General features: G+C 36.2%; 1 pseudogene; it reads right to left on the minus strand.

Moving 5' to 3' along the window:
- Window positions 1-344: 344 nt before the first annotated feature.
- LOC131756907 (small ribosomal subunit protein uS5 pseudogene) lies at window positions 345-2495 on the minus strand (annotated as a pseudogene).
- Window positions 2496-19407: the final 16912 nt, after the last annotated feature.

A 19407-nucleotide genomic window follows, 5' to 3' on the forward strand; every position in this document is an offset into this window, starting at 1 on the left:
TTTATGGCATGATATTTTAATTTTTTATTTTATATTTGAATAGAGTTGATTTATAATGTTGTATTAGTTTCAGGTATACAGGAAAGTGATTCAGTTATACATACACATATATCCATTCTTTTTCAGATTCTTTTCCCATATAGGTTATTACAGAATATTGAAGACCACACTCATTTTAATATTCAACAATAATAACAATATTAACCCATCTTAACTCACATCTATTTAGATTTAGCATAGTGACTTAAATGGGGTGTGAACTTTTACTTATTTTTTAAACAAGCTTAATTTACTTTATTTTTCTTGTACTTAAAAAATGTGTAGAGCCTAGGAACCTAGGTCCTCTATGTGGAAACTGTGATGTGGGACTTTACAAGATGGTCAGTGAATTCCTGATAGGGAGGCTTAGTGAACACAGTCTCTTTCCAGAGGATGGGATGAGATAGCTGTAGGTCTTGGAAATGGCATGGAAGGTGGACTTGGCGAAGTTATCCATGGTGGCACTGCAGCCCCTGGCTGAGATGTGGCAGTCATTGATACTAGCCATCACCTGCAACTTCTTGGGCACAGGGACTGAGACTATGCCAGTTCCCCTGGGGGTGGGAAAGAGGTATACCAGCACAGAGCCACAGCAATGGATTACTTTGCAAGGGTCGGTGCAGTGTTTACCAATCTTGTCCCTCTACTATCTTGTTGCACGGAGACTATGGTGACCTTGGCCGGAATAATGGCCCCATAAATTATAATGAGTCCCACTTTGGAGCACTTAACACCCAGAATAACATGCTGTTGTAATTCCCAATGGTGATAAATGCCTTGAACCTGGTCTGTTGGCCAGTGTAGATCTGCTTTTGCACAGGTATACTCTTTAGAATCTCCTCCTTCAGGAACACTTTCAGGAAAAAGTCAGTGATCTCAGATTCCTTGATGGGCAGGGAAAGGCGATAGATCTCCTCCAGGGACTAAATAAAAGATACCTGTGTAGATTTCATGGAAGGAGTAAATTTTTAAGCAGGAAAGAGAATTAATTATATTCTTGCATTTATAAAAGTAGGATTTCTGAGCCATATGTGTAGGAACTGCTATTTGTTGAAATGTCTTACAAGAGTAGCCCAGTGTTAAAACATTGGGAAAGTCAAACAGGTAATTAGAATCTTGTCACAGTAGCTGAACTTTCATACTGTTCTGAACACAGGGGAAGAGAAAGCTTCAAATTTTATATTAATATGTTAGATCATAGAGTCTGTATGATCTCCAACATTTATTTATTTAAATTTAACCCTTTTGACAAGCATATACACGTGCACACATCCATACATCACTTCAATAAAAAAATACTGGAAAATGAGAAATGAGGAACTGAATAAGAAAATAAATTACTTATTTCAATAAATACAAGAAGGCATATTTAGAAGTGAAGAATCAAGTGTATGGGTCATTGGATAAGAAGGGGTTCAGATGAGGTTCATGCTTGAGGTTGAGTGAGTGGGAAATAGTGATATACCTATTAGAATTATTGGACCAGGGACATGAAAAAGGTATCTTCAGACTAGTTATGATAAAGATATATTACTTCTTAGGCTCTCATCAGTCATTCCAAAGATCATATGTAACGAGAGGTACAACCACTGGCCTATGTTCGTTCTGAATAAAATGATGGCATTTCTATTCAGCCACTGAAGGGCTAGAGGGCCATTTTTGGATTAGGCAGAATATTGAGAGGAAGACAAAGGAATATACTTCATTTTATTAAAGTAACAAAATGTGATGAAGGCTGAGAAATCTTGAACCAAGATGTCCTCTTGCACCAGCTGTCCCTGAATACAGAATTCTTTGCAGTAGAGTATTTCAGTAAATATAGAAGTAAAATACCTAGTTTTCTCATGCAAGATTCTTGTTCCAGAAAAGAGATCTGAGCTAGAAAGATATTGATCACTTGGTCATCAGCAAATAATACAATTTTCTATAAATTATCACCAGCTCAAACCTAGCCATAATTAGTTATGATTCTATTTGGAAGATGTCAGAATTTGACTAGATTGTGTCATTGCATATAGCTTTGTATGTAGCCATGTTACACTGTCACAACTAAGAAACCAATAGTGATACATTATTATAAACTAAACTTTCAATGTGCTTATATTTCACCAGTTTTTCCATTCATTTCCCTTTTCTGTTCCAGAATTCTATTGAGGACACCACATTGCATTTATTCATCATGTCTCCTTAGCTTCCTCTGGTCTATGATTATTTCATAGGTTTTCTTCTTTTGATGACCTTGGTAGTTTTGAGTTCTGGTCAGGTATGTTGTCCTTCACCGTATTTATCTGATGTTTTTCTCATTATTAGACAGGAGTTAGGGGGTTTGGGGAAAGAATAGAGGTGGAGTGCCCTTTTCATTGCCTCGATCAGTAGATATGTGTCAGCAATACAACACTATCAGTGATGTCAAACTGGGTCACTTGTTTAAGGTAGTGTTTGCCAGGTTTCTCCATGGTAAAGTTATTATTTCTTTTTTCCTTTTGATATTCTCTTTTGTGGCACCAAGCTATTAAGTTCTGCCCACATTCAGGGTGGAAGATTAAGTTCTGCCTCCAGGAGGTAGATCATTTTTCTTTCTCTGTTTCTCTCTGTCCCTCTGTCTCTTTTTAGATTAGATATAGATAGATAGATACTGATATAGATAAAATTATGTACATACATATATATGTTCATTTTCTAGGGTTGCCCTAAAAAAGTACCACAGACTGGGTGGCTTAAACAACAGAAATGTATTTTCTCACAGTTCTGGAGGCTGGAATTCCAAAGTCAAGGTGCTGGTGTTGGCAGGGTTGGTCTCCCCTGAGGCTGTCTCTTGCCTTGACCTGCAGATAGCCATATTCTTGCTGCCTCTTTACATGGTTGTTCCAAGGTTCCCTTCTGCCACTGATATCTCTCTCTGTGTATCTTAATCTCTTTTTAAAAAAAATAAAGTCAGATTGAATTAAGATCCACCCTAAAAGGTTCATTTTAATTTAATGAAATGTATTTGAATATCCCACCCCAAAATATTCCTCCTTGGCATAGGAATTACGTGGAGATAAAGCCATTTGAGAACCGGCAGATGCAGCAAAAGTTATTTACTTCTCCCCAACTACTAAAAGTAAATTATAAATGTCTCCTTTTATAAAATAAATTTACATTTATAAGGAAAATTTCTATTTGTAAAGATATCTCTATACCAGGAAAATGGCTAGTCCAGGGACACCTCATGTCATCTAAGAGACTCTAATCTAAATTTCAAGACAACCTTTATTTACCATAGCTTTCCTTCCCTCACCATCCCATAATTTGCCTTCTCAGCCCAGAAGCCCAAAATTCCATTTCCCTTTGTTTAGACTAAAATATTATATAAACTGGCTGCCTCCTTGAGTTATGTTTTACTTTGCGTACTCCCATGAGAATCTGTATAGATAACATTGTTTTTCTTTTGTTAATCTTTTATCAGTTTGATTTGCTAGCCACAGACATTGGTTTTAAAAGGAGATAGGAAGAGATTTGTTTTTCCTTCCCTACATTAATCACCTCTTTAAGGCCTTATTGCTAAATACAGTCACATTCTGAGGTGCTGCAAGCTAGGATTTCAACATATGAATTATGGAGAGACACAATTCAGACCATAACATTATCTTTCTATCATATAAAATTCTGTAAGGAAAATATTTCCCTTCTCTATTTATTCAATCATTTTTTACACCATTATGATTCAATAAGTAACTTACACCTTAAGTTATAATCCAGTACTACATTATTTATTTGTTGCTCATTTTTTTTTAAGCTTGGGAACTCTTTCAGACTGTCTCCAGTAACGCTTTGAATGCCTTCATCCTTCAAAAATTTTTTTTTTGAGCACTTCCTTATTTTGAGGTACTACATGAGGCTCCAAACTCATCTTGTATTTCCCTTGCTCCAGCCCTAGAATTAGCCATTTCTCCTAGGAGTCCTAGTTTCTTTCAGAGGAGAATATCACTTCTTATCATTCAGATCACACCTTCTTGTCCAGGAGGCCTTCCAGGAGTAACTGAAATTCCCTGCTTCTGGATCCCCAGCATTTCCATTATAGTCCCTGCTGCTATTTTTCTTAATCATCAAAAGTAATTTAAAACCACCTTGTTTGGTGGTTGCATATTTATTAGTTTATTGTCTGTGTTCCTCTAAGGAATAAACTTCATGAGAACAGAAACATTGTTTGGATCTCCATTCAAACTGCAGTGCTCACAAGAGGACCTGTCTCGTAATTAACAATCAAAAAATATTTTCATGAGAATGAATTAATAATTTATTTAGAAGTTATCTTAGGTTCAATCTGCTTGCATTTATTCTATCATTCTTTCAAATTATTCCATAGGTCAAGATAAGCTAGGTCAAGCTGCAATAACTAGCTTTAGGATTTTAATGACTTAACAAAAGCTTTTTTGTTTGTTTGTTTGATGTAGGCTGTTTCAGTCATATGACTCCTTCATATTAACTTGTGCTCCACAATTATCGAGTATGGAGAAAAATAAGATATATCAGTGATACTCATATTTCATTGACAAAGCAAATAACATAATTCCAAATGAGCATGAAAGGCTAAGCTGTCTGGAGAAAAGGAAAATGATTATTAACATCTAATACTAATGAACATAAATTTGATGGTTTGTTTAATATTTGTGATTTCTTCGGGAAAGAAGTGGTCTTAATTTTTTTTTTTAATTTCTCCAATTGACCTTATATATAATAATCATTCAACTATCTCTCTTTTTTCTTTTTTTAACTTAATTTTAATTCTTATCATCTTTTCCAAGGTTTTGAAGCTGGTGTTTGCAACTAAAGCTAGAATTATGAATGCCTTCAAATAATGTCCTTAAAGACATATAGGATATATGAGTGGATTTGCTTAATCCACAGCAAAAATCATGGTTCTCAATAATATAATAGAAGTTAAGATAGTGAAGGAAACTTCTCATGTCCCAGTGAACAATAATATGATGGAATGATAAGAGAACTACATTGTCAGTTTCCTGGTCATTAACATGATTTTAGTGTTAGGATGTCGAAAGATATTATGTCAAGGAAAGGAAGGCTTTGTGATTTAAAAAAAGTAGAAAATTCAAGTTTAAACAAAGTAAATTAAAATTTAACGTATTTATTAACTGTTGGACTTCTTAGAATTCCCATTATGCTAAATGTGTTCTATGAATTTTCTAAAACATATTTAATATATGGTATCTGCTAAAGTATTTGAAGGCAGGTATAGTTTTGGTCAAAAAAAAAAAAAAAAAAAAGGGCCAAAAACAAAGGTTTGTAGTACAGGAAGTATATTTGAAAAGTCATCACAAAGAACAGGATTGAGGGACAGGGAATAAGAGAAAAACATTACAAGTATTGATTTTGGCTGACCTTGGCCTGCAGCAGCTTGAAGCAGGTTTTCAGTTCCCAGCCAGAGACTGAAGTCAGGCCATGGCAGTGAGAGTGCTAAATCCTAGCCACTAGACCACCAGGAACCAGTGGCCACTGATGAGGCCTTGGCTCATCAGCTGTATAGAAGTGAATTTCCACATAGAGACGTAAAAAAGTGAAACAAGTAAAGTGTTTATTAGAAGGAGAAAGGGTACGTGTGGATAGACAGATGGGTGGACTCAGAGAGAGAGATGTGCCCTCATGTACTTTGAATCATTTATATGGGCCATTTCTTCAGGGTTTCCTTTGACCAATCATCTTGCTTTGCCTGGTTCTGAGTCTGTATTTGGTTTGTCTCAGGGTCCTCTCATGTATGCATGCACATCTCTTAGCCAAGATGGATTCCAACAAAGGGACCTATGGATAGTTGACTTCACTACTATGGGGTGGTGCCCCTTCCCTTTTTGAGCTCCAAGGAGCCTTTCTATGCATGTGTAGTTGGGAAGCTCTCCTTGACCTTGAGAGTGAGAAATATGTGGTCTCTTATCTGGGCAGGGTTTAGCTCCTCCTCCTCTTCATCTTGGAGTTTCTGTCCACAGGGGACAAACTCCAGCTGTTCAGCCTAGGGCCCATCTACCTCTTACTTCAGCATTAGTTACTGAATTGGTCACTGCAAAGGTTGACTAGCATTAGATCTTACCTGTGACCTCTTGAAGAGCCTTATGGAATGCCCCTTAGAACTGGCTGCCTGTGGCATGGAAGGGGGAAGATTTATCCACCCCATATATATTCCTAAGAGGTCAATGATGGCTCCATGAGGATTAATTATTTTCATGTCTGGGTTCACATGTTTGAATGTTAGGTTGGTTTCTAACAAAGATGTCAATTTCTTAGGTTTGAAAATTCCCTTGGGATGGAGGAGATTGGTTCAAGATGGCAGAGTAGAAGGAGGTGTGTTCACTCCCTCTTGTGAGAGCACCAGAATCACAACTAATTGCTGAACAATTGTCAACAGGGAAACACTGGAACTCACCAGGAAAGATACTCCATATCCAAAGACAAAGAAAAACTGCAATGAGCTGGTAGGAGGGGTGCAATCACAGTAAAATCAAATCTCATAACCACTGGGTGGAGGACTCACAAACTGGAAAACACTTATACCACAGAGGTCCACTGATTAGAGTGAATGTTCTGAGCCACAAGTCAGGCTTCCCAACCTGGGAGTCCAGCAACAGGACGAGCAATTCCTAGAGAATCAGACTTTGAAGGCTAGCAGGATTTGATTGCAGGACTTTGACAGGAATGGGGGAAACAGAGACTCCACCCTTGGAGGGCAGACACAAAATAGTGTGCACATCAGGACCCAGGAGAGGGAACAGTGATCCCATAGGAGACTGAACCAGACCTACCTGCTAGTGTTGGAGGGTCTCCTGCAGAGGCAGGGCGTGGTTGTGGCTCACTGCAGGGACAAGCACACTAGTAGCAGAAGTTCTGGGAAGTACTCCTTAGCGTGAGCTCTCCCAGTGTCTGCCATTAGCCTCCTCAAAGAATTGGGTAGTCTCCAATGTGGGGCCTTCTCAGGCCAAACAATCAACAAGGATGGAACACAGCCCCACCCATCAGAAAATGAGCAGATTAAAGTTTTACTGAGCTCTGCCAACCAGAGCAACACCCAGCTTTATCCACCACCAGTCCCTCCCATAATAAAGCTTGCACAAGCCTCTTAGAAAGCCTCATCCACCAGAGGGCATAAGCAAGAAGCACTACAATCCTGCAGCCTGTGGAACAAAAACCAAATTCATAGAAAGACAGACAAAATGAAAAGTCAGAGGATTATGTACCAGATGAAGGAACAAGATAAAACCCCAGAAAAACAACTAAATGAAGTGGAGATAAGCAACCTTCCAGAAAAACAATTCAGAATAATGATAATGAGAATGATCAAGGACCTTGGGCAAAGAATGGAGGCAAAGATGAAGAAGATGCAAGAAATGTTTAACAAAGACCTAGAAGAATTATAGAACAAGCACCTAGAAGAATTAAAGAACAAACATACAGAGATGAACAATACAATAACTGAAATGAAAAATATACTAGAAGGAATCAATAGCAGAATAACTGAGACAGAAGAATGGATAGTGACCTGGAAGACAGAATGGTGGAATTCACCTCCACAGTACAGAATAAAGAAAAAATAATGAAAAGAAATGAAGACAGCCTAAGAGACCACTGGGACAATATTAAACATACCAACTTTTGCATTATAGGGGTCCCAGAAAGAGAAGAGAGAGAGAAAGGACTTGAGAAAATATTTGTAGAGATTATAGTTGAAAACTTCCCTAACATGGGAAAGGAAATAGCCACCCAACTCCAGGAAGTGCAGAGAGTCCCAAGCAGGATAAACCCAAGAAGAAACATGCTGAGACACAAAATAATCAAAAGAAAATTAAAGACACAGAAAAATTATTAAAAGCAACAAGGGAAAAATGACAATATATAAGCAAATTCCCATAAGGTTAACAGCTGATTTCTCAGCAGAAACTCTACAAGATAGGAGGGAGTGGCACAATATATTTAAATTGATGAAAGGGAAGAACCTACAACCAAGATTGCTCTACCTGGCAAGAATCTCATTCATATTCAATAAGGACATCAAAAGTGTTACAGACAGGGCTTCCCTGGTGGCACAGTGGTTGAGTCTGCCTGCTGATGCAGGGGACATGGGTCCATGCCCTGGTCTGGGAAGATCCCACATGCCATGGAGTGGCTAGGCACGTGAGCCATGGCCTCTGAGCCTACGTGTCCGGACCCTGTGCTCCTCAATGGGAGAGGGCACAGAAGTGAGAGGTCAGCATGCCTCAAAAAAAAAAAAAAAAAGTGTTACAGACAAGCAAAATCTAAGAGAATTCAGCACCACAAAACCAGCTTTACAACAAATGCTAAAGGAATTTCTCTAAGTGGGAAACACAAGAGAAGAAAAGGACATACAAAAACCAACCCAAAATAATTAATAATATGGTAACAGGAGCATGCATATCAATAATTACCTTAAATGTGAATGGACTAAATGGTCCAACTGAAGGACACAGGCTTGCTGAACAGATACAAAAACAAAAAAGCATAGATGTGCTGTCTACAAGAGACCCATTTCAGACCTAGGGACACATACAGATTGAAAGTGAGGGAATGGAAAAATATATTCCATAAAAATGGAAATCAAAAGAAAGCTGGAGTAGCTATACTCATATCAGATAAAATAGACTTTAAAATAATGTTACAAGAGACAAGGAAGGACACTACATAATGATTAAGGGATCAATCCAAAAAGAAGAGATAACAATTATAAATGTATATGCACACAATATAGGAGAACTTCGATATATTATGCAAATGCTAAAAGTTCTAAAAGAGCACATTGACAGTAACACAATAATAGTGGGGGACTTATAATACCTCACTTACACCAATGGACAGATCATCCAGATTGAAAATTAATAAGGAAACACAAACTTTAAATGACATAATAGACCAGATAGATTTAATTGATATTTATAGGGCATTCCATCCAAAAACAGCAGATTACATTTTTTTCTCAAGAGCACAGCAAGATCTTTTTTGACCTACTTCCTAGAGTAATGGAAATAAAAGCTAAAATAAACAAATGGAACCTACTGAAATTTAAAAGCTTTTGCACAGTAAAGGAAATTGTAAACAAGACAGAAAGATAACCCTCAGAATGGGAAAAAAATAATTGCAAATGAATCAATGAACAAAGGATTAATCTCCAAATATATAAACAGCTCATGCAGCTCAACATTAAAAAAACAAACAATCCAATCAAACAATGGTCAGAAGACCTAAATAGACATCTCTCCAAAGAAGACATACAGGTGGCCAAAAGGCACATGAAAAGCTGCTCAATGTAACTAATTATTAGAGAAATGCAAATCAAAACTACAATGAGGTATCACCTCACACCAGTTAGAATGGGCATCATTAGAAAATCTACAAACAACAAATGCTGTAGAGGGTGTGGAGAAAAGGGAACCCTCTTGCACTGTTGGTGGGAATGCAAATTGATACAGCCACTATGGAGAACAGTATGGAGTTTCCTTTAAAAATTAAAAATAAAATTACCATATGACCCAGCAATCCCAGTACTAGGCATATACCCAGAGAAAACCATAATTCAAAAAGACACTTGCAGCCCAATGTTCATTGCAGAACTATTTACAATAGCCAGGTCATGGAAGCCACCTAAATGCCCACTAACAGATAAATGGTTAAAGAAGCTGTGGTACATATATACAATGGAATATTACTCAGCCATAAAAAGGGGAAAAAAATGGGTCATTAGTAGAAATGTGGATGGACCTAGAGAATCATACCAAGTGAAGTAAGTCAGAAAGAGAAAAACAAATATAGTATATTAATACATATATATGGAATCTAGAAAAATGGTACAGATGAACCAGTTTGCAAGGTAGAAATAGAGACACAGTTGTAGAGAACAAACATATGGACACAAGGGGGAAAATGGCATGTGGGCGTTGTAGTGGTGGGATGGGTTGGGAGATTGGGGTTGAAATTTATACACTGATATGTATAAATTAGATAACTAATAAGAACCTGCTGTATAAAAAATAAATAAAATAAAATTGAAAAAAAAAAAAGTCCCTTGGTAGGAAATAAAGGCAAAAGGCCTAGGTAGGTCTAAGTGTAACCTTGTAATATGAACTAGTGCAAACGTGGACAGTCTGTTCAGAAGCGACTGCTACATCAGAAGACAGAATAAGAGTTGCGATCCAATCTGTTTTTCATGTATTTAAAATATTGAGGGATAAGTTCAGGAAGCAAATTATAAGTTTTACAAAAATGTAAATAATAGATTTTACTATTGATGACTCTTCATAACATTAGCAAGAATAAAACATATATATAAAGGAAGTTCTAATCTAGCCTCTAAGAACTCTTGTCACATAAATTTTAAGAGCCATCACAGTGTAAAATGCCAAAATTGTAGTTATTTAAATATATGTGTATGCATATACTCACACACATATGTGTGTGAGTATATGCATACACATATTTATCTCTTACAAATAATCTTATGTTTCATGTTCAAATTTGTATACTAAGTTCTTACTTTTCTCATTTAGAACACATTCATGGAATGTAATGGAAGTATTATTTCTTTCATAGGCTTAATGTCCACAACTCAATTAAAAGCAAAACTACAGAACAGCCATTTAACAATACAATAATTCTCAAGTTATTGTACACAGTGATAAACATCCACTGAGCAAACAGTATATAAAGGCATTGTTTCCACAAATATAAGTGGAGGCAGTGAACAGGAAAAGCAATTTAGAAATGAAAAACAATAAAAAAAACTAAAAGATTGGCTTTCAATACTATAGAACTCCCAGGATTTGTGCTTTCATGTTTTCATGACCTTTCTTACAGGATCTCAACATACAGACATTAAAGTCTAGAGTGTAAAAAGAGAATAGCTATAATGATATGTCTCATGCATTTCATTAAAAATGTTTTTTTTTAGAATGTAAAATCAATTTACATTCCCACCAACAGTGCAAGAGGGTTCCCTTTTCTCCACACCCTCTATAGCATTTGTTGTTTGTAGATTTTCTGATGATGCCCATTCTAACTGGTGTGAAGTGATAGCTCATTGTAGTTTTGATTTGCATTTCTCTAATAATTAGTGACATTGAGCAGCTTTTCACATGCCTTTTGGAAATCGGTATGTCTTCATTGAAGAGATGTCTAGGTCTTCTGCCCATTTTTTGATTGGGTTGCTTGTTTTTTTAATGTTGAGCTGCATGAGCTGTTTATATATTTTGGAGATTAATCCTTTGTCGGTTGATTCATTTGCAAATATTTTCTCCCATTCTGAGGATTGTCTTTCCATCTTGTTTATAGTTTCTTTTGCTGTGCAAAAGCTTTTAAGTTTCATTAGGTACCACTTGCTTATTTTAGTTTTTATTTCCATTACTCTAGGAGGTCGGTCATAAAAGATCTTGCTGTGATTTATGTCAGAGTGTTCTTCCTATGTTTCCTCTAAGAGTTTTATAGTGTCTGGACTTACATTTAGATCTTTAATCCATTTTGAGTTTATTTTTGTGTATGGTGTTAGAGAATGTTCTAATTTCATTCTTTTACATGTAGCTGTCCAGTTTTCCCAGCACCACTTATTGAAGAGGATTTTTTTTTTCTCCATTGTATATCCTTTCCTCCTTTGTCATAGATTAGTTGACCATATGACCCATCAATCCCACTACTAAGCATATATCCAGAGAAAACCATAATTCAAAAAGAAACATGTACCCCAATGTTCATTGCAGCACTATTTACAATAGCCAAGGCATGGAAGCAACTTAACTGCCCATTGACAGATGAATGGATAAAGAAGCTGTGGTACGTATATACAATGGAATATTACTCAGCCATAAAAAGGAACGAAATTGGGTCATTTGTAGAGATGTGGATGGACCTAGAGACTGTCATACCAAGTGAAGTAAGTCAGAAAGAGAATAACAAATATTGTATATTAACACATATATGTGGAATCTAAAAAAATGGTACAGATGAACTGGTTCACAAGGCAGAAATAGAGACACGGATGTAAAGAACAAACATATGGACACCAAGGGAGGAAAGCAGGGGCAGGGTAATGGGATGAATTGGGAGATTGGGATTGATAGATATACACTGATATGTATAAGATAGATAACTGATAAGAACGTGCTATATAAAAAATAAATTAATTAAATTTAAAAAAACAGCAAACAACAACAACAAAAATATGTGGTTTCTTATATTTTGGGATGATATTTCCCCAAATCATCTGATTGAAATATTGTTTTCACAATGAACTCTGGAATTGAATCTGGCTTCAGGTTTATGGAAAATAGCACACAAATATCATGAATTGATTATACAGTCTTGATAACTTTTATCTAAGTGTTCAGTTCACTCTGTGATGAATGAACAGTAACAAGTATTGCCATTTGTAGGGAACTATGGAATTTTCCAATGAAGAGTACATGTCAGATAAAGATACCTTAACTCTCCAAAGTATACTGGCACAAATACCTTCTTGTACAGGTAGCAACGGAGCATATTTTAAATCAAACATGCTCTTTGTCTATATTATCTGTTAATGAGCTTTAACCAAGTGTTATTCATTTACATTTAACACCAACATCAAATATAGGTTATATGTTAATCCAAGAGCAATATATATGATTTGGTCAGAGACATTTCAATGCTGTCGCATTCCATAATCATACGTTATTATATATGGAACTAAACCCAATTACACTCACACCAAAAATGCAGAATTTAACATTCAAATTTTTTTAAAAAATGTCTGAAAGTAGTTCTCACTATAGTGGTTAATTTTATATTTCAACTTGGCTAGGCTATTGGGCCCATTTGTTTGCTAAGGCACCAATCTAGATGCTGCTGTGAAGCTATTTTTTTAGATGTGATTAACATTTAAAACAGTAGACTTTTAGTAAAGCAAATTAACCTCCATAATGCCTATTATCAGTTGAAGACCTTACAAGAAAATATTAAGGTACCCCAAGAAGGAATAAAATCTTCCTTCAGACTGTCTTTACTTTCAAGTCTACAACAATGCTTTCCAGCACTTTTAGCCCTGTGGTCTGCCCTGAAAATTTTGGACATTTCCACCCCTACAATTGCATGAGCCAATTCTTTAAAATGTATATGTTTTCCTGGAGAAAAACTGGGTGTTAAGACTTCAACATGTGAATTTGTGGGAGAGGGGTGGGACTTGAACATTCAGCTCATAACAGGAACCCTCTGTATATGCATCAATACTTAGAGAAAATCTGATCACATTTGAATGATTAATTCTATCAAAAATTTCTTGCCTACATTCTTTTATTTTTCTTTGTGGACACCTGGGGCAGTGAGGCATTTTGGGTTATTTGAATTTTTCAAATTCCATTTTAATTTGTTTGTTGACTTTTCATTATAACTCTTAGCATACTATTGTAGTGATTGTTTCCGGTATTGAAATATACTTACCAAATTTTGTATAGGCTACTTGTTTAACATTTTACCATTTCAAATAAAAGAAAGAAACATAACAATTTCCGTAAGTCTTCTTACTCTCAGAGCAATGCCATATTAGGGAACTTTCCATTTTCATCTGCTTTGCTGAAAGCCATTTTGATAGGAAGTCTTACTTGATTTACTGGCTATTAATTAGCTAGCCAGTAGTTGAAATTTTCCTTTCTACTGAATACAAATTAATTTTATTTTTAAAAATTACTCTATATATTGAATATATGCCACTTGTGTTCAACTCTTTTCTCCCTGCATATCAAGTACTTGAGGTCATAAGCGATGGCATATTTTATTTTATTTTATTTATTTGTTAACATCTTTATTGGAGTATAATTGCTTTACAATGGTGTGTTAGTTTCTGCTTTACAACAAAGTGAATCAGTTATACATATACATATGTTCCCATATCTCCCCTCTTGCATCTCCCTCCCTCCCACCCTCCCTATCCCACCCCTCTAGGTGGTCATAAAGCACTGAGCTGATCTCCCTGTGCTATGCGGCTGCTTCCCACTAGCCATGTATTTTACGTTTGGTAGTGTATATATGCCCATGCCACTCTCTCACTTTGTCACAGATTACCCTTCCCCCACCCCATATCCTCAAGTCCATTCTCTAGTAGTTCTGTGTCTTTATTCCCATCTTACCACTAGGTTCTTCATGACATTTTTTTTTTCCCTTGGATTCTATATATATATGTGTGTTAGCATACGGTATTTGTGTTTCTCTTTGTGACTTACTTCACTCTGTATGACAGACTCTAGGTCCATCCACCTCACTATAAGTAACTCAATTTCATTTCTTTTTGTGGCTGAGTAATATTCCATTGTATATATGTGTCACATCTTCTTTATCCATTCATATGATGATGGACACTTAGGTTGGATCCATCTGCTGGCTATTGTAAATAGAGCTGCAATGAACATTTTGGTACATGACTCTTTTTGAATTATGGTTTACTCAGGATATATGCTCAGTAGTGGGATGGCTGGGTCGTATGGTAGTTCTATTTGTAGTTTTTTAAGGAACCTCCATAATGTTCTCCATAGTGGCTGTATCATTTTACATTCCCACCAGCAGTGCAAGAGTGTTCCCTTTTCTCCACACCCTCTCCAACATTTATTGTTTCTAGACTTTTTGATGATGGCCATTCTGACTGATATGAGATGATATCTCATTGTAGTATTGACTTGCATTTCTCTAATGATTAATGATGTTGAGCATTCTTTCATGTGTTTGTTTGTAATCTGTATATCTTCTTTGGAGAAATGTCTATTTAGGTCTTCTGCCCATTTTTGGATTGGGTTGTTTGTTTTTTTGTTATTGAGCTGCATGAGGTGCTTGTAAACTTTGGAGATTAATCCTTTGTCAGTTGCTTCATTTGCAAACGTTTCCTCCCATTCTGAGGGTTGTCTTTGGTCTTGTTTATGGTTTCCTTTGCTGTGAAAAAGCTTTTAAATTTCATTAGGTCCCATTTGTTTATTTTTGTTTTTATTTCCATTTCTGTAGAAGGTGGATCAAAAAGGGATCTTGCTGTGATTTATGTCATAGAGTGTTCTGCCTATGTTTTCCTCTAAGAGTTTGATAGTGTCTGGCCTTACATTTAGGGCTTTAATCCATTATGAGCTTATTTTTGTGTATGATGTTTTGGAGTGTTCTAATCTCATACTTTTACATGTACCTGTCCAGTTTTCCCAGCACCACTTATTGAAGAGGCTATCTTTACTCTACTATATATTCTTGCCCCCTTTATCAAAGTTGACCATATGTGCATGGGTTTATCTCTGGGCTTCCTATCCTGTTCCATTGATCTATATTTCTGTTTTTGTGCCAGTACCATACTGTCTTGATTACTGTAGCTTTGTAGTATAGTCTGAAGTCACGGAGCCTGATTCCTCCAGCTCCATTTTTCATTCTCAAGATTGCTTTGGGGCTTCCCTGGTGGCACAGTGGTTGCGAGCCCGCCTGCTGATACAGGGGATGTGGGTTTGTGCCCCGGTCTGGGAAGATCCCACATGCCTTGGAGCGGCTGGGCTCGTGAGCCATGGCTGCTGGGTCTGCACGTCTGAAGCCTGTGCTCCACGAAGGGAGAGGCCACAACAGTGAGAGGCCCACGTACCACAAAAAAAAAAAAAAAAAAAAAAAAAAAAAAAAAAAAAAAAAAAAAAAAAAAAAAAAAAAAGATTGCTTTGGCTATTCGGGGTCTTTTGTTTTTCCTTACAAATTGTGAAATTTTTTGTTCTACTTCTGTGAAAACTGCCAGTGGTAGTTTGATAAAGATTGCGTTGAATCTGTAGATTGCTTTGGGTAGTATAGTCATTTTCACAATGTTGATTCTTGCAATCCAAGAACATGGTATATCTCTCCATCTATTTGTATCATCTTTGATTTCTTTCATCAGTGTCTTACAGTTTTCTGCATACAGGTCTTTTGCCTTCTTAGGTAAGTTTATTCCTAGGTATTTTATTATTTTGTTGCAATGGTAAATGGGACTGTTTCCTTAATTTCTCTTTCAGATTTTTCATTGTTAATGTATAGGAATTCAAGAGATTTTTGTGCATTAATTTTGTATCCTGCTACTCTACCAAATTCATTGATTAGCTCTAGTAGTTTTCTGGTAGCATCTTTAGGATTCTCTATGTATAGTATCATGTCATCTGCAAACAGTGACAGCTTTACTTTTCTTTTCCAATTTGGATTCCTTTTATTTCCTTTTCTTCTCTGATTGCTGTGGCTAAAACTTCCAAAACTATGTTGAATAAGAGGGGTGAGAGTGGGCAACCTTGTCTTGTTCCTGATCTTAGTGGAAAGGATTTCAGCTTTTCACCATTGAGGACGTTGTTGGCTGTGGGTTTGTCATATATGGCCTTTATTATGTTGAGGAAAGTTCCCTCTATGCCTACCTTCTGCATGTTTGTTTGTTTTTTTTATCATAAATGGTTGTTGAATTTTGTTGAAAACTTTTCCGCATCTATTAAGATGATCATTTGGTTTTTCTCTTTCAATTTGTGAATATGGTTTATCACATTGATTGATTTGTGTATATTGAAAAATCCTTGAATTCCTCAAATAAACTGCACTTGATCATGGTGTATGATCCTTTTAATGTGTTGTTGGATTCTGTTTGCTAGTATTTTGTTGAGGATTTTTGCATCTATGTTCATCAGTGATATTGGCCTGTAGTTTTCATTCTTTGTGACATCCTTGTCTGGTTTTGGTATCAGGGTGATGGTGGCATCATAGAATGAGTTTGGGAGTGTTCCTCCCTCTGCTATCTTTTGGAAGAGTTTGAGAAGGATAGGTGTTAGCTTTTCTCTAAATGTTTGATAGAATTTGCCTGTGAAGCCATCTGGTCCTGCGTTTTTCTTTTTTGGAAGATTTTGAATCACGATTTCAGTTTCATTATTTGGGATTGGTCTGTTCATATTTTCTATTTCTTCCTGATTCAGACTTAGAAGGTTGTCCATTTCTTCCAGGTTGTCCATTTTATTGGCATAGAGTTCCTTGTAGTAATCTCTCATGATCTTTTGAATTTCCACAGTGTCAGATGTTACTTCTCCTTTATCATTTCTAGTTCTACTGATTTGAGTCTTCTCCCTTTTTGTCTTCATGAGTCTGCCTAATGGTTTATCAATTTTGTTTATCTTCTCAAAGAACCAGATTTTAGTTTTGTTGATCTTGGCTATCGTTTCCTTCATTTCTTTTTCATTTATTTCTGATCTGATCTTTATGATTTCTTTCCTTCTGCTAACTTTGGGGTTTTTTTTTGTTGTTGTTCCTCTTTCTCTAATCACTTTAGGTGCAAGGTTAGGTTGTTTATTCGAGATGTTTCCTGTTTCTTAAGGTAGGATTGTATTGCTATAAATTTCCGTCTTAGAACTGCTTTTGCTTTATCCCATAGGTTTTGCATTGTCATGTCTCCATTTTCATTTGTTTTTAGGTTATTTTAATTTCCTCTTTGATTTCTTCAGTGATCACTTTGTTATTAAGTAGTTTATTGTTTAGCATACATGTGTTTGTATTTTTTACAGATCTTTTCCTGTAATTGATGTCTAGTCTTATAGGGTTGTTGTCGGAAAAGATACTTGATACAATTTCAATTTTCTTAAATTTACCAAGGCATGATTTGTGACCCACGATATGATCTATCCTGGAGAATGTTCCATGAGCACTTGAGAAAAATGTGTATTCTGTTGTTTTTGGATGGAATGTCCTGTAAATGTCAATTAAGTCCACCTTGTTTAATGTGTCATTTAAAGCTTGTGTTTCCTAAGTTATTTTCATTTTGGATGATCTATCAATTGGTGAAAGTGGGGTGTTAAAGTCCCCTACTATGAATGTGTTACTGTCGATTTCCCCTTTTATGGCTGTTGGTATTTGCCTTATGTATTGAGGTGCTCCTATGTTGGGTGCATACATATTTACATTTGTTATATCTTCTTCTTGGTTCTATCTGTTGATCATTATGTAGAGTCCTTCTTTGTCTCTTGTAATAATCTTTATTTTAAAGCCTATTTTGTCTGATATGAGAATTGTGACTCCAGCTTTCTTCTGATTTCCATTTGCATGGAATATCTTTTTCCATCCCCTCACTTTCAGTCTGTATCTGTCCCTAGGTCTGAAGTGGGTCTCCTGTAGACAGCATATATATGGGTCTTGTTTTTATATCCATTCAGCCTGTCTGTGTCTTTTGGTGGGAGCATTTAATCCATTTACAGTTAAGGTAATTATTGATATGTATGTACCTATTCCCATTTTCTTAATTGTTTGGGTTTGTTATTGTAGGTCTTTTCCTTCTCTTGTGTTTCTTGCCTAGAGAAATTCCTTTAGCATTTGTTGTAAAGCTGGTTTGGTGGTGCTGAACTCTCAGCTTTTCCTTGTCTGTAAAGGTTTTAATGTCTCCATCAAATCTGAATGCGATCCTTGTTGGGTAGAGTAATCTTGGTTATAGGTTTTTCTCCTTCATCATTTTAAATGTCCTGCCCTTCCCTTCTGGCTTGCAGAGTTTCTGCTGAAAGATCAGCTGTTAACCTTATGGGGATTCCCTTGTGTGTTATTTGTTGTTTTTCCCTTGCTGCTTTTAATATGTTTTCTTTGTATTTAATTTTTTATAGTTTGATTAATATGTGTCTTGGCGTGTTTCTCCTTGGATTTATCCTCTATGGGACTCTGTGCTTCCTGGACTTGATTAACTATTTCCTTTCCTATATTAGGGAAGTTTTCAATTATAATCTCTTCAAATATTTTCTCAGTCCCTTTCTTTTTTTCTTCTTCTTCTGGGACCCCTATAATTCAAATGTTGGTGCATTTAATATTGTCCCAGAGATCTCTGAGACTGTCCTCAGTTCTTTTCATTCTTTTTTCTTTATTCTGCTCTGCAGTAGTTATTTCCACTATTTTATCTTCCAGGTCACTTACCTGTTCTTCTGCCTCAGTTATTCTGCTATTGATCCCTTCTAAAATATTTGTAATTTCATTTGTTGTGTTGTTCATCATTGCTTGTTTCCTCTTTAGTTCTTCTAGGTCCTTGTTAAATGTTTCTTGCATTTTCTCTATTCTATTTCCAAGATTTTGGATCATCTTTACTATCATTATTCTCAATTCTTTTTCAGGTAGAATGCCTATTTCTTCTTCAGTTGTTAGGTCTGGTGTGTTTTTAACTTACTCCTTCATCTGCTGTGTGTTTTACTGTCTTCTCATTTTGCTTATCTTACTGTCTTTGGGGTCTCCTTTTTGCAGGCTGCAGGTTCATAGTTCCCGTTGTTTTTGGTGTCTGTCCCCAGTGGCTAAGGTTGGTTCAGTAGGTTGTTAGGCTTCCTGGTGGAGGGGACTAGTGCCTGTGTTCTGGTGGGTGAGGCTGGATCTTGTCTT

The sequence above is a fragment of the Kogia breviceps genome, chromosome 5, assembly GCF_026419965.1.
Source record: "Kogia breviceps isolate mKogBre1 chromosome 5, mKogBre1 haplotype 1, whole genome shotgun sequence".
Classification (NCBI taxonomy): Eukaryota; Metazoa; Chordata; class Mammalia; order Artiodactyla; family Physeteridae; genus Kogia; species Kogia breviceps.